Source organism: Sminthopsis crassicaudata, chromosome 4, assembly GCF_048593235.1.
Source record: "Sminthopsis crassicaudata isolate SCR6 chromosome 4, ASM4859323v1, whole genome shotgun sequence".
Taxonomy (NCBI): Eukaryota; Metazoa; Chordata; class Mammalia; order Dasyuromorphia; family Dasyuridae; genus Sminthopsis; species Sminthopsis crassicaudata.
Genome location: NC_133620.1, coordinates 183,657,816 through 183,670,736, shown reverse-complemented (window position 1 = coordinate 183,670,736; position 12,921 = coordinate 183,657,816). Strand labels below are relative to the sequence as shown.

The 12,921-nt window shown below is 34.2% G+C and overlaps 1 protein-coding gene across 7 annotated transcripts in view; it reads right to left on the bottom strand.

Annotated features, from left to right (window-relative positions):
• The window catches only part of CEP85L (centrosomal protein 85L), a 227,849-nt gene that overhangs the window by 47,300 nt on the left and 167,628 nt on the right, over positions 1 to 12,921 (bottom strand). The window lies entirely within an intron of this gene.

Here is a 12,921-nt window from a genome sequence, read left to right as displayed (position 1 = left end):
AGGAAGGAAGGAAGGAAGGAAGGAAGGAAGGAAGGAAGGAAGGAAGGAAGGAAGGAAGGAAGGAAGGAAGGAAGGAAGGAAGGAAGGAAGGAAGGAAGGAAGGAAGGAAGGAAGAAGAAGGAAGGAAGGAGGGAGAGAGGGAGGGGAGGGAGAGAGGAGGGGGGAGGAGGGAAAGAGGGAGGAGGGAGGGGGGAGGAGGAGAGAGGAGGGAGGGGGGAGGGAGGAGGGGGAGGAAGGAAGAAGGAGGGAAGGAAGGAAGGAGGAAGGGGAGGAAGGAAGGGAGGGAGGAAGGGAAGGAAGGAAGGAAGGAAGGAAGGAAGGAAGGAAGGAAGGAGGAAGGAAGGAAGGAAGGAAGGAAGGAAGGAAGGAAGGAAGGAAGGAAGGAAGGAAGGAAGGAAGAGGGAGGGAGGGAGGAGGGAGGGAGGGAGGGAGGGAGGGAGGGAGGAGGGAGGGAGGGAGGAGGGAGGGAGGAAGGAAGGAAGGAAGAAGGAAGGAAGGAAGAAGGAAGGAAGGAAGGAAGGAAGGAAGGAAGGAAGGAAGGAAGGAAGGAAGGAAGGAAGGAGGGAGGGAAGGAGGAGGGAGGGAGGGAGGGAGGAGGGAGGAAGGAGGAAGGAAGGGAGGGAAGGAGGAAGGGAGAAGGAAGAAAGGAAGTAAGGAGGGAAGGAAGGAAGGAGGGAAGGAAGGAAGGAAGGAGGGAAGGAGGGAAGGAGGAGGAGGGAGGAAGGAAGGAAGGAAGGAAGGAAGGAAGGAAGGAAGGAAGGAAGGAAGGAAGGAAGGAAGGAAGGAAGGAAGGAAGGAAGGAAGGAAGGAAGGAAGGAAGGAAGGAAGGAAGGAAGGAGGAGGGAAGGAGGAGGAGGGAGGGAGGGAGGAGGGAGGAAGGAGGAAGGAAGGGAGGGAAGGAGGAAGGGGAGGAAGGAAGAAAGGAAGTAGGAAGGAAGAAGGAGGAGGGAAGGAAGGAAGGAAGGAGGAAGGAGGGAAGGAGGAGGAGGGAGGAAGGAAGGAGGAAGAAGGAAGGAAGAAGGAAGGAAGAAGGAAGGAAGGAAGGAAGGAAGGAAGAAGGAAGGAAGGAAGGAAGGAAGGAAGGAAGGAAGGAAGGAAGGAAGGAAGGAAGGAAGAAGGAAGGAAGAAGGAAGGAAGGAAGGAAGGAGGAAGGAAGAAGGAAGGAAGAAGGAAGGAAGGAAGGAAGGAAGGAGGAAGGAAGGAAGGAGGAAGGGAGGAGGAAGGGAGGGAAGGAGAGGGAGAGAGAAGAAAAAACAGGATTGCTGAGAGGAAAAAAGTAGGGAATGGAAAAAAGGGTTTATGTATAAGGGTTTCACCTTAGCAAAGAGAAGGTCCACTATATTATACATCAGCTTTGGATATTATTAGGAGATAGTAAAATTAACTTTGTTTACTTTTTAATCTCTAAATCCATTTATGGGCAGATACCCATAAATAAATACTCATACCCAAAAGATTCCACCTTTTTAACAGGATACTGACTATATCCTTCATACAGAATGTACAGTCTATTCCACTTGAAATTTATAAGCACTTGAAACAGTTGTAGCCAGTAGCTTGATATCTATTGTAGGTCTACAGGAGAATAGTCATATCTATACACCCTAAAAATAGCGGGCAGGCAGGCAAGTTCCACATTGATGGCAGGTCAAATTCTTTGAAAACATGCCATAAATTAAAATGATGTGATTAAAAATGGATTTTTCTAATATTTAAAAAAATAGAAAGACAGGGAGACTAGGCTTACTAATGTAGATCTTTATGTAGAAATGACTACAAATGTGGAATAAAATTTCCTAAAGTGTCTATAAGTTATAAACATAAAACAGTAAAAATTTGATAATTAAAAGTTCTCATTTTCATTATTCCTGTTTACTCCAACATATCAGAAGGTTAAAAAAAAATACAACTTCAAAAAGATCACAGAATTTTTATAAAGACTTCTTTAGAAAGTTTTCAAAGATTCTGTAAACAGGTTTGGAGAAAAAACTGGGCTACTTGATGGTTTTTTCAAAAACTGAGGCAAGAATACTTTTTAAAATATTTTTGCAGATTAGGATCCCATAGTCTTAGTGATCCTGTTTTTCTATTGTCTTCATAAATCTCTCTCCTTTCTTGAGCATCTTCTGGAGTTCTTAACCTTTAGTTATTTATTTTTTATTACTTTGATAATCTCCATTTAAGGAGGGAGCTCAAGTCAAAACATGTTCTCATTTTTTACTTCATTGTACCATTTTAGGATTTCTCTTTCCCTACATTCCCCAAGTATAATGTCTTCTTCCCTTTTCCTTTTTATGCACTGCCTTCCCTTATTAGATTAAAGTCCTTGAAAATTCTAGGCTTCTTTCTTTATCTCTGTCTCTCTACTGTTTTCATAGTTCACATAGTGTCAATGCCTTTGGTTTAAGAAGGTATCAAATTGAAAAACTAAGCATGAGTGATTTGAACTCATAAAATCATGTCTACCTTAGTCACTTTTTGTCTTTGAAGAGATAATCATCATTAGAACACTGCTTTTTCCTTTTGTTGTTCATTCTTCCTCCTGAGGTCTCAGGCCAGATTTGAACTCAAGTCCTCCTTACTCCAAAGGATGGTGCTCTATCCACTGCACCATCTAGTTGTCCTGTAGTTCATTCTTGGATGGCTGAGCATATCATAACTTGGAAGTAAATAAGAATTTATTTTCCCTCACACAACAAATGCTTTGTAATTATATCATTTGACCTGGGAAGTCATGTTCTTATTGAAAATAATTTTGGAATTTCTCTTTTAAGGCTTTCTCTCTTGGACAGAATAGTTTTTTCTTCCTCAATCCCACTTTGGATCTTAATTAGTATTGCCACATCTTTTCTATTTCCATCAGTTCCATCCAACTGTATAGGACCATAATAAGGGAGAATAGCTCATCAAAAATACTTTGGAAAGCAAATTTGTATGCACCTGAACTAAACTGATACTACAGCTGGCTCAATGTCATAAATGAATTGCTAAAAGTTTCTTGAGATGCTTGAGTTGCAAAACACCTAACAGAAAATTTTTGAGGACTCCTCAACACAGGTAGGCAGATTCTCATCTTCATGCTGTTAAAACATTATTGCTAATAATTTTTTATCAAGTATTTTTTTTAGCTAAACATCATTTTACATAGTTTTGCTATACAACCATGTTCTCAAATAAGAAATTTTCAAGAAAATTATAGCACAAGTAGTCCTCATCTTTGTTGTTCATTCTGTAGTGTCCAACTTTTTATGATCCTGTCTACCAAAATGTGGAGCTTTATTGGTAAAAATACTGGAATGCCCACTATTTCTTTGTTCAGTGGACTATGGCAGAGTTTAATGACTTGCTCAGGATCACATAGCTAGTAAAATGACCAGAGGCACCTGAGATCATATTTAAACTCAAGAAGATGAGTCTTCTTGACTCCAAATCTGATATCCACCTACCCATGATGAAATTACTACCTATATAGCTTATATAAAACTACCCATTCCTCTACTCCTGATAGAGATAATCCTCCTTGCCTCTTATTATTCAATACTCACAACTGCTACTCATCTCTGGGCTAAATTTTCACCTTTTCATGAGCTATAAGCTATAAACTAGGCAGAAGATTAAACAGAAAATAACTGAAATTTCCTATCATTGTATTTCTAGTTATCGTTGTCTTCTTTGTACCCTAAGAATCACTATCCTTTGTTTTTATCTTCCATTTTTTACTCTCCTTTTTCTACTACTTGTTTCCTTCACATTCTTGCTGTCCTCTTCCCACTTCTTACATTTTAACTTTTTACCACCTGATCTCCAAGTACTCTCCTTTCAGCTGAAGCCATTATGCATGGCTGTCCTCATTCATGATGGGGAAAGGGCAAAGTAAGAAATATGTAACATTTGTCCACTGCTTATATTACTAATAGTACTGTATTTATGGTACATTATAGTTTAATTTGGAGAGATGAGCTAGGGATGGGGGTTAGAATGGCATTTTTTTCAAGTTTTTTCAAGTGTCATTTTTTTTTTCAAGTTTTTTCAAATTTCAGTAACTTTTAAGGCTGGTTGTAGATAGGAAATTTTATAAACATTCCATGAGATACTTAAAAATAGAGGTTATATCTCAGTTTTATTTCACATACTTCCTTAAAGCATTTTTGAAAAGAAGTGAAAGAGGGGAAACTGTGTATAATGGTAAGAAGTAGTATATATACTATAGCAATATAACTATGTAATATGACTAGTGCTCTCTTCTTCTTTGGTGTTAATCTAGATCTGCAAACCCTCAAGGAATTTAAGAAATGCCTAGATGACTAGGCATATCATGTCAACATTGCAAAACTATGAGAATAGGCATATGTCAAATATGAGAAATTGAAAATGAAAATGAGAAATTCCTTCCCCTCCCAAAACCTATCAATATTGTGGCTCTAAAGACAAATCAAGGAAATCACCTTCTATGAAGACGTACCCTTGAATTCACAAAAGCATTTTTGAACTAATTTTGAAATTAATTTGGAAAAAAAAAAGTGTTATAGGCAAAAGTCCAAAATAATCATTTCAATTACTATTATTTTATTTCAAAAAAAAAAGCTATATAACTAAACAGAGCCTAAGATAGTAGGCTCTGGAAGATGCTATTGAAGCTAGAAAAGCTTTGGATTAAGGACTATGGGCCAAGTTAGATCAATTTTTAGTAGTTTTTCATTAGATGGATTACAGAGTTTTGGCAATGACAACTAACACAATCTACTAAACTGCACAACAATCACTATCTATACCTGAGGGAAAAGTACTCACATGTATGGATTTAAGTATCATTAGAGTATAGGAGGAAAACGAAAGACTTTGGGAAGTGTTTAACTGATAACTAATTACACTTTATGTTGCCAGTCATACTCCAAGTATAGAATACTGGTGCTATAATATTTCCAAGAAATGAAGTACTATAATAGAAGCTGAGTAAGAAACATATTCAAAAAATTTATAAATGTCTTAAACAAAAGAAAAAATATTTTTAAAATTAAATACATTTTCACTAAGAAAATCAATGACTTTATACAGGGCTTAATTTTGAAATTAATAAGTAGTTACTAAGTTTCATCTGAGTTCAAAAAAATAAAAAATAAAAACAATCCTAACCAGAATCCTGAGAACTTCTCCTTACCTCTCTACTTTATTTTAACCTATCTAGGATATAATAAAATATGTGGAAAACATTTCCCATATCCTACACCATGCAATAATGTGTAACTTTAAATAGAGGAAACGTTACGTGAGAATAGATACATAGTAAGAAAAAAAAAAAAAAAAGGGCCTCAATTTTGCTAAATATTATTGTTACTGCTATGTTTTTGTTGTTTTTTAATGCAGCAAAAAAAAATCTTTTAAAACACTTCAAGTCCTCCATATCAAAAGAAAAATAAGACAGGAATATTTAATTATAAAAATAAAAAGAATGCTATGTGCATATATGGACATACACACACCCCCTTGAATATCAAAACTTTATCCAAGAAATCAGATCTATTTTTCCTCCATTTATCATCACACATGTAGCAACTTTGTGCAAAACTTCTAATTTTCAATGTCAAAATTATATATTTTATATTTTGTGACTGCCTTTAGCCCTTAAGAAAACATTTCCTATTAATAACATGAAAAAATTAAAACTCCTCTCTCTCTCTCGGTTAGTACCCAATAGAAGTGGTCAAAAGATAAAAAAATTTTCTCAAAAAAAAAGAAATTCTAAGTTATTAAGAATATAAAAGAATTTTCCAACTTACTAAGAATGAGAGACAAGCAAGTCAAAACTAATATGAGTTCACTTCATACTTAGCAAATTGTTGAAGGAATTGCAGTAAGATAGGCATAGTAATAGATTACTGATGGACTAGAAATTGGAATAATTATTTTGTAAAGTAATTGGATACTATGAAATGAGTGGCTAAAATTCCCATACCCGTATACTTTGACCCAGAAATTGTACTGCTAGGTAGAAACTCAAGAAAATCATTAACAAAAGGGATGCAATTAAGATAATAATAAAAATGTACAATTGATATAGCTACAAAAACTAAATGGAGTCCTATAGCCCTAGGATTCAAAATGATTCGGGTTTGAAACTCACCTCTAACAGTTATTACATTTGTGACCACTGGCAAGTCATTTAATATCTCTGAATTTCAGTTTCATTATCTGTAAAATGGAACACCTACATCACAGGATTACTTTGGTACCGACATGAAATAATATATGCATATACATTTAAAACTTTTAAATATATCATTAATCAGAGAACAATTACATAAAAGTGGCTGCACAATTTTAATTTAATGAACAGCAAATTTAACTTAACACTAGGATTTACGATATACAAAGCAAGATGATGATAATGAAAATACAAATAAAAGCGATCCCCTACACTATCTTTCAAGACATTTATAAAAATTTCAAATTAAACATATAAAAAGAAACTGACCAAACGGATCATAAATCTTCTAGGTCCTGCCAAAGACAATGCTGGGAAACATAATGGCCAAATAAGAAATACCAAATAATTTGGCTAGTTTACTGGTTATTATTATCTTAAAGAAATTATTTCTTGAGGTCAAAAATCATTTGGAAATATTGGAAATCTCCTATGCTTATACCAATAAGATAATGGCAACATGCAATGATACCCAAATGTAAGATATGACACCCAGAAGCCATAACTAGATGGCAACATGGTTCTCCTGCATTTTACCAAAGAAATATTTAATCATTTATACAAAGTTTAATATACTGCTGCTGTTCAAAATTCAAATCATTGTAGATTCAAATGTAATATATATTAAGTAATCCCAATAGCAAATGAACAATAGAATCTTTGCTCTTCTTCAAATCTATTATCTCCCTTTTAGTTCTAAACTCAGTCATTACTCATCACATATCAAATAATACAGATAATTTTCCTGTTTCCAGGAACAATCTATCTGAAGAGACACTCTACTAATGCTTTTTTAGATATAAGAATCTCCTTACATCACCTAATGCAAATAAACTAAGACCAAAAGAGAACAGTAATATAAACCAAAAGTTACAAAGTACATGAGGGTGCTTCACAAAAGAGAAGCAAACCAAATTAACCAATTCAAAGAGAAAAAAATAGTTATGCCCAAAATTTTTAAATGATTTTAACAATCTCATCGTTTTGTTATTTCTTTGCTTTGCCATATTTTTATTGCTTTATTAAAGAAAACAATCAAGAATATAAGTTGTTTCAATGATGAGAAAACATTGGGCATTAAATAACTGGGTAGGTTTAAATCTCCATGTATGAGACATGAATTCAAGGAGGCACCCCACACAACCTTCAAAACTTCAAGGCAAATGTAATTTTGCTAGTGTGAATACTTCTTCCTCCAAAAAATGCTGTTGTTTTATAGCCAACCTGGTTTTATAGGTCAACCCACATTAAGATGGCCTGCTACACTTAAGAATTATGATCAACCCCAATGCCAAAGGAAGATGAATTCAGCTTACCTCCTGACAAAGAAGTAACAACTTAAATATGTAAGACCTATTTTTGGAAGTAGTCAAGACTTCCTGACTTCTTGGGTGAAGACTCTGTCTTCCTGACAGATTTCTATCTACTGTGCCTCTAATACAGAAATATGGGATTACAGTAGAATGAAATTTTAAAGCTAATTTTAAAAACACACATTTTAGGAACTCTAGCTAGTCCTGTAAAGGTTGAAACATATTCCCTTTCTAGTCCACTTCTTAAGTTTTTCCAGATTGATAGTTGGAAACAGCCATCCAGTTCCCACTGTAATTATGGCTGACAAGTATGTCTTGCTAGATTTTTGGGTTATGACAAAAAAACACTGAGGAGGCCAGGGTTCATTTTCATAGTATGATGAGGCTTCAAGAAAAATTTTATAGCTCTAGACTAAGGTTCTAATCCCAGTTAAAACACCATCTTTCTTATGATTCATGTGGGCCAAAGCACTTAAGCAAAAATTGTTAAATATTAGGAAATCCTAGGCCACTTTATGTAATTAAAACTGTCCACTATGACAATCCCATTTCTGTTCATGATAAACTCCCTATCTTATTCTTCATTCTTCTAATATGTTTATGACATGTCCATTTTGATCTTATGTTGGTAAATATGAGATGTTCTGCCACATGGCTAATTCTGATTACACAAAATTAAAAATGGTCTGCACAAGCAAAACTAATGTAGCCAAAATTAAAAGAAAAAAAAAGGTAATGGGGAAATTTTTACAGCAAGTTTCTCTAATAAAGGCTTCACTTTTCAAATATATAGAAAACAGAATCAAACTTATAAAAAATAAGAGCCATTCCCCAAGTAGTTGATTAAATGATCAAAGGACATGAAAAAGCAATTCTCAAAAGAAGAAATCAAAACTATCCTTACTAAGATGAAAAAAATGCTCATAAATCAGCACTGATGATAGAAATGTACATTTAAAGAAGTCTCAGAGACCACCTCACACCTAGAGAATTGACTAACATGACAGAAAAGGAAAAGGACAAATGCTGGATGTGGCAAAGAAAGAGACACTAATGTACTGCTGGTAGTCACTAGTCCAACCCCTCTGAAGAACAATTTGGAATTATGTGCATGCCCCTGGACTCAACAATACCACTAATAGGCTCAGATCCCAAAGAGATTTAAGAAAAAGGAAAAAGACTTATTTGTACAACAGTATTTGTAGCAACTCTGTGGGAGCAGAGTTGAATATTGATGGTATGTTCATCAATTGGGAAATGGTATACAACTATGAAGGAATACAATTTTATGTTAACAAATGACAAGCAGTTTGGTTTCAGAAAAACCTGAAGAAAAAAAAAAAAAACTTGTATGAACTCAAAAAATGAAATGAACAGAACTAGGACATTGCACACAGTAATAGGATGATCAATTTTAAGGATGATCAATTATGACTTAGTTGCTCTGATCAAGATAATGATCCAAGACAATCCCAAAGGACCCATTATGAAAAATGTTATCCACCTTTAGGGAAAAAAAACTGATGAGCTCTATATGCAGGTTGAAGCATTTTTTTTTTAACTTTATTTTTCTTGTTGTTTGTTCTCTTTAACAAGACGTCTTATAGAAAATTTGTTTTCTATGACTTCACATGTATAAATTATATCGAACTACTTGCCTTCTTAAAAAGATGGGGAAGGGCAGCTCAGGAGAGAATCTAATTCAAAATTCTGTCACTATTCTTTTTTCCCCCCTCAATAGTATTTTGTTTTTCCAAATATATGTATTGATGGTTTTTAACATTCATTTCTGTAAAAGTTTGAGTACCAAACTTTATGTCCCTTCTTCCCTCTCTCCCCAAGGCAGCAAGCTATCTGATGTAAGGCAAACTTAAAAAAAATGAAAAACAGTATGCTTTGATTCATATTCAGACTCCATAATTGTCTGTCTGGAAGCAGATGGATGGCATTTTCCATTAGAATTCTATTGGAACTGTCTTGGATCACTATATTGCTGAGAAGAGCTAAGCCATCCTAGCTTATTCAGCTTATTCAGTTCATTCTAGCTTATTCAACCTAATTTATTCAGTCATTCCCCATAATCTGGAATGGCTAAATAGTTTTATGGTATATGAATAAAATGGAATACCACTGTGTAGTAAGAAATGATGAGCAAACAGATTTCAGAAAAACCTGTAAAGACTTATATGAACTGATGCAAATTGAAATGAGCAGAACCTGAATATTGTGTACACAGTATCAGCAATACCTTATAATAATCAGTTATGAATGACTTAACTCTTCTCAGAAACACAATGACCCCAAGACAAGTACAAGACAAGTACCCATGATAAAAAATTGTATCCATAACCAAATAAAGAACAGATTGAACCACATTTATTTCACTTTATTTTTTTTATGGCTTTTTTTTCCTTTTTGATCTCTTTCTTCTTTCATAATTGGGACTAAGAAGAAAACATGTTTTACATAATTGCGCATATATATATATATATATGTATATATATGTATATATACATATATATAAACTTTATCAAATTGCCTACCATTTTAGAAAGAGGGGAAGGAAGGAGTAAAATCTAGAATTCAAAATCTCATAAAAATGGCTACTAAAACTTTTGATATACAACTGGGAGGAAAGATAAAACACAAGTTTTAAAAAGAGGGGAAAAGGAAAAAAATATATATATAAGACCACCAATTGAGGAATGGCTAAAAAATTACAATAAATTAATGCTACAGAATATTCTTATACCATAAGTGTGATGTGCATAGAAAAATTGGGAAGCATATGAATTCAAAGAAAGTAATGAAATCATGCAAAACAGTATAACTAACACTAGAATATCCTAGTCCCACCTGTCTTTGTCTATAGTTAATTTCCCCTCCAGATGCCCAGGAATAGGTGACATTGATCTTCCCTGAAGGTCCTATAACAAAAATCTCTTGACTCATTTTATCCCTTATTCCTGGAACTCTCTCCTTTTTGCATCAATCTCCTGAAAGGAGTTCAATCTCAGCTACAATTCCACAAGAAATCTTTGTTGGTTCACTAAATGCTAGTAGAGCCTTTCTCTTTGAGATGATCTTCCCAATTAGCCTATGTAACTTCTTTTAAATTAAAACAAAATTTTTACTCAGGATGTTTTTTCCTACCTAGCTTCATTAGATTGTAAACAATTTGAGGACAGGCATTATTTTTCACATTTCGTTGTATAGGACACAACAGAATGCCTGGCAAATAGTAGAAACTAAATAAATACTTGTTGACTTGAAAAGAACAAAAAAAAAAAATCAAAGCAAAATGCTGAGGCAATAGTAACCATTGAAGCTAGCCTCCTCTGCCTACTCACAAAAATGCTGGAGGGCAAAGCAATAAACTCCACCCAAAACTTTCCTTTAAGGAAGACTAAATTAGACTTTGTAGCTCCCCCCTCTGCTTGGCCCCAATTACATAGAGCAAAAAAGCTTCTCCCCATCCCCATCTTGCCAGGCATCTGTTCTGCCATCAGCAATGTGCAAGGCCTAAGTCCGCCCCTACTTTGTTCAGAAGACTGTCATTATCTACCTTGCCCCACATAAATCCCCACCCCCACTCCCTCAGTAACAACATCCACAGTGCTTAGCACAAAGCTGAACCCAGCCAATTTCTAGCCAGCGTCTCTACCAAATCTGTCTCCTGCTCCAGTTGGTGAGTTCCACCTCAGAACCTTCTTTTAAAGAATACTCATACCAGCCGGGATCACCTCCAACATCAATTCAATTCTCTTCACTACTTGTAAGTCTCAGTCCTGAGCCCCTACCTCACACTCTTTCATGTACTGTTTTTTCCTATGATAAATAATGTAAGTTCCTTGAAAGCAAATTATCTTTTTGAAATACTGCTGTTAAGCATAGTACCTGGAATGTACAGCAATTCTGATTTTCAGTACACACTCAAATATACATTTAAGTGTTTCAATTCCTTGTTTTTTTAAAATGGGCTTAGGCTGCGAGATAAGAGTGTGCCAAATCCAAGTATCTCTTAATACTCCACAAAAGAGAAAGAATTATTTGTTTGGATTTTATTATTCCCACATACTATTATTACTATTAACTTTCTGAATCCCTAGGTAGTGAACAGACATAAATATATATATATATATATATATATATATATATATATATATATATATATATATATATATATCAAGCGTATTAGAACTGAGCATACCAATAGTTGTATCAAACTATTACTACCCAATTCCAACTTCAAAGAACTGCAAACTTTTTAAAATAACTTCAAATATTTCCTCTTCTAATAAAATAGATATCCATCCAGATTTTAATAGATAGTCTAGATTTAAAGCAACTTTTTAAAGTTACCATGAATCAATTTGCTTTGCTTCTCCCCATGTCATACTATCACTATGTATACTAAATGTTTTAAATGTCCCATATTCTGAATTTTCTTCTTTATGAAAGTTCACAAAAATAACAATTATATGATCTCAAATGAATGGGACATTAGATTTTAGCTACATAACCTAGTTTTTTATGTGGAAAAAAAGTATTAAATCTGAGAACAAGAGAAATCAATGAATAAGAATTTATAGGGGAAAAAACTATTCATTTCATTCATTTTTATGTATACTTTAATAGTATTCTATTTTTGCTTTATCTTCGTAAAACATTTTCTTCCAAAAATTGTTTTAAAATCAGTTTGTACTGGTTCTTTAAGTAAAAGGAGAAGGAAATGCTCCCAGATATGGATTTTTATCTTCCTCCAGAGGAATACCAGATGATTTCCATTTAAGGACACACAAAATAACTGCTGCACATTTTAGAGACTACTTCAATTACTGAAGTGGAACTAATGTCAATGCATATTGAAATGTATAATAAATGTTATGGTTTTCTTTACAAATTTCAAAGTTAAGCACAGAACACAAGATGAAAAACAACAACAAAAATCTCTAAAACACTAATTCCCTGTAAAAATATATTTTGAAATGTTTTACACGTATCTAACATATTAAACTTAAGCTTTTATTTCTGAAAGCAGAAATAAAAATGTGTTAGAGAAATAATTACCTTTAAAGATATACACACATATAACACACATACACCAGTAATCTCCATTTAACTGTTTCACTAAATTTGAATTTAAATGTACATAGTTACCTATTATTAAACACATATTTTATAGATCCTTCCTTATGTGTATACAAATTAGAAAGGTACAACCTTTGGGATCCAGCCTAAAAGATTGCTGAATTCAACTAATCCAGCAAAGATGCAGTAATTATATATAAAATTATGATGGAATCAATGCTATATAGAAATGTGCCATGTCTAAACCCATTCTCTCCAGAGACCAAGGTAGAACGGAAGTGTTAAAAGCAACAGCATGTGCTTTTGTTGTTGCTT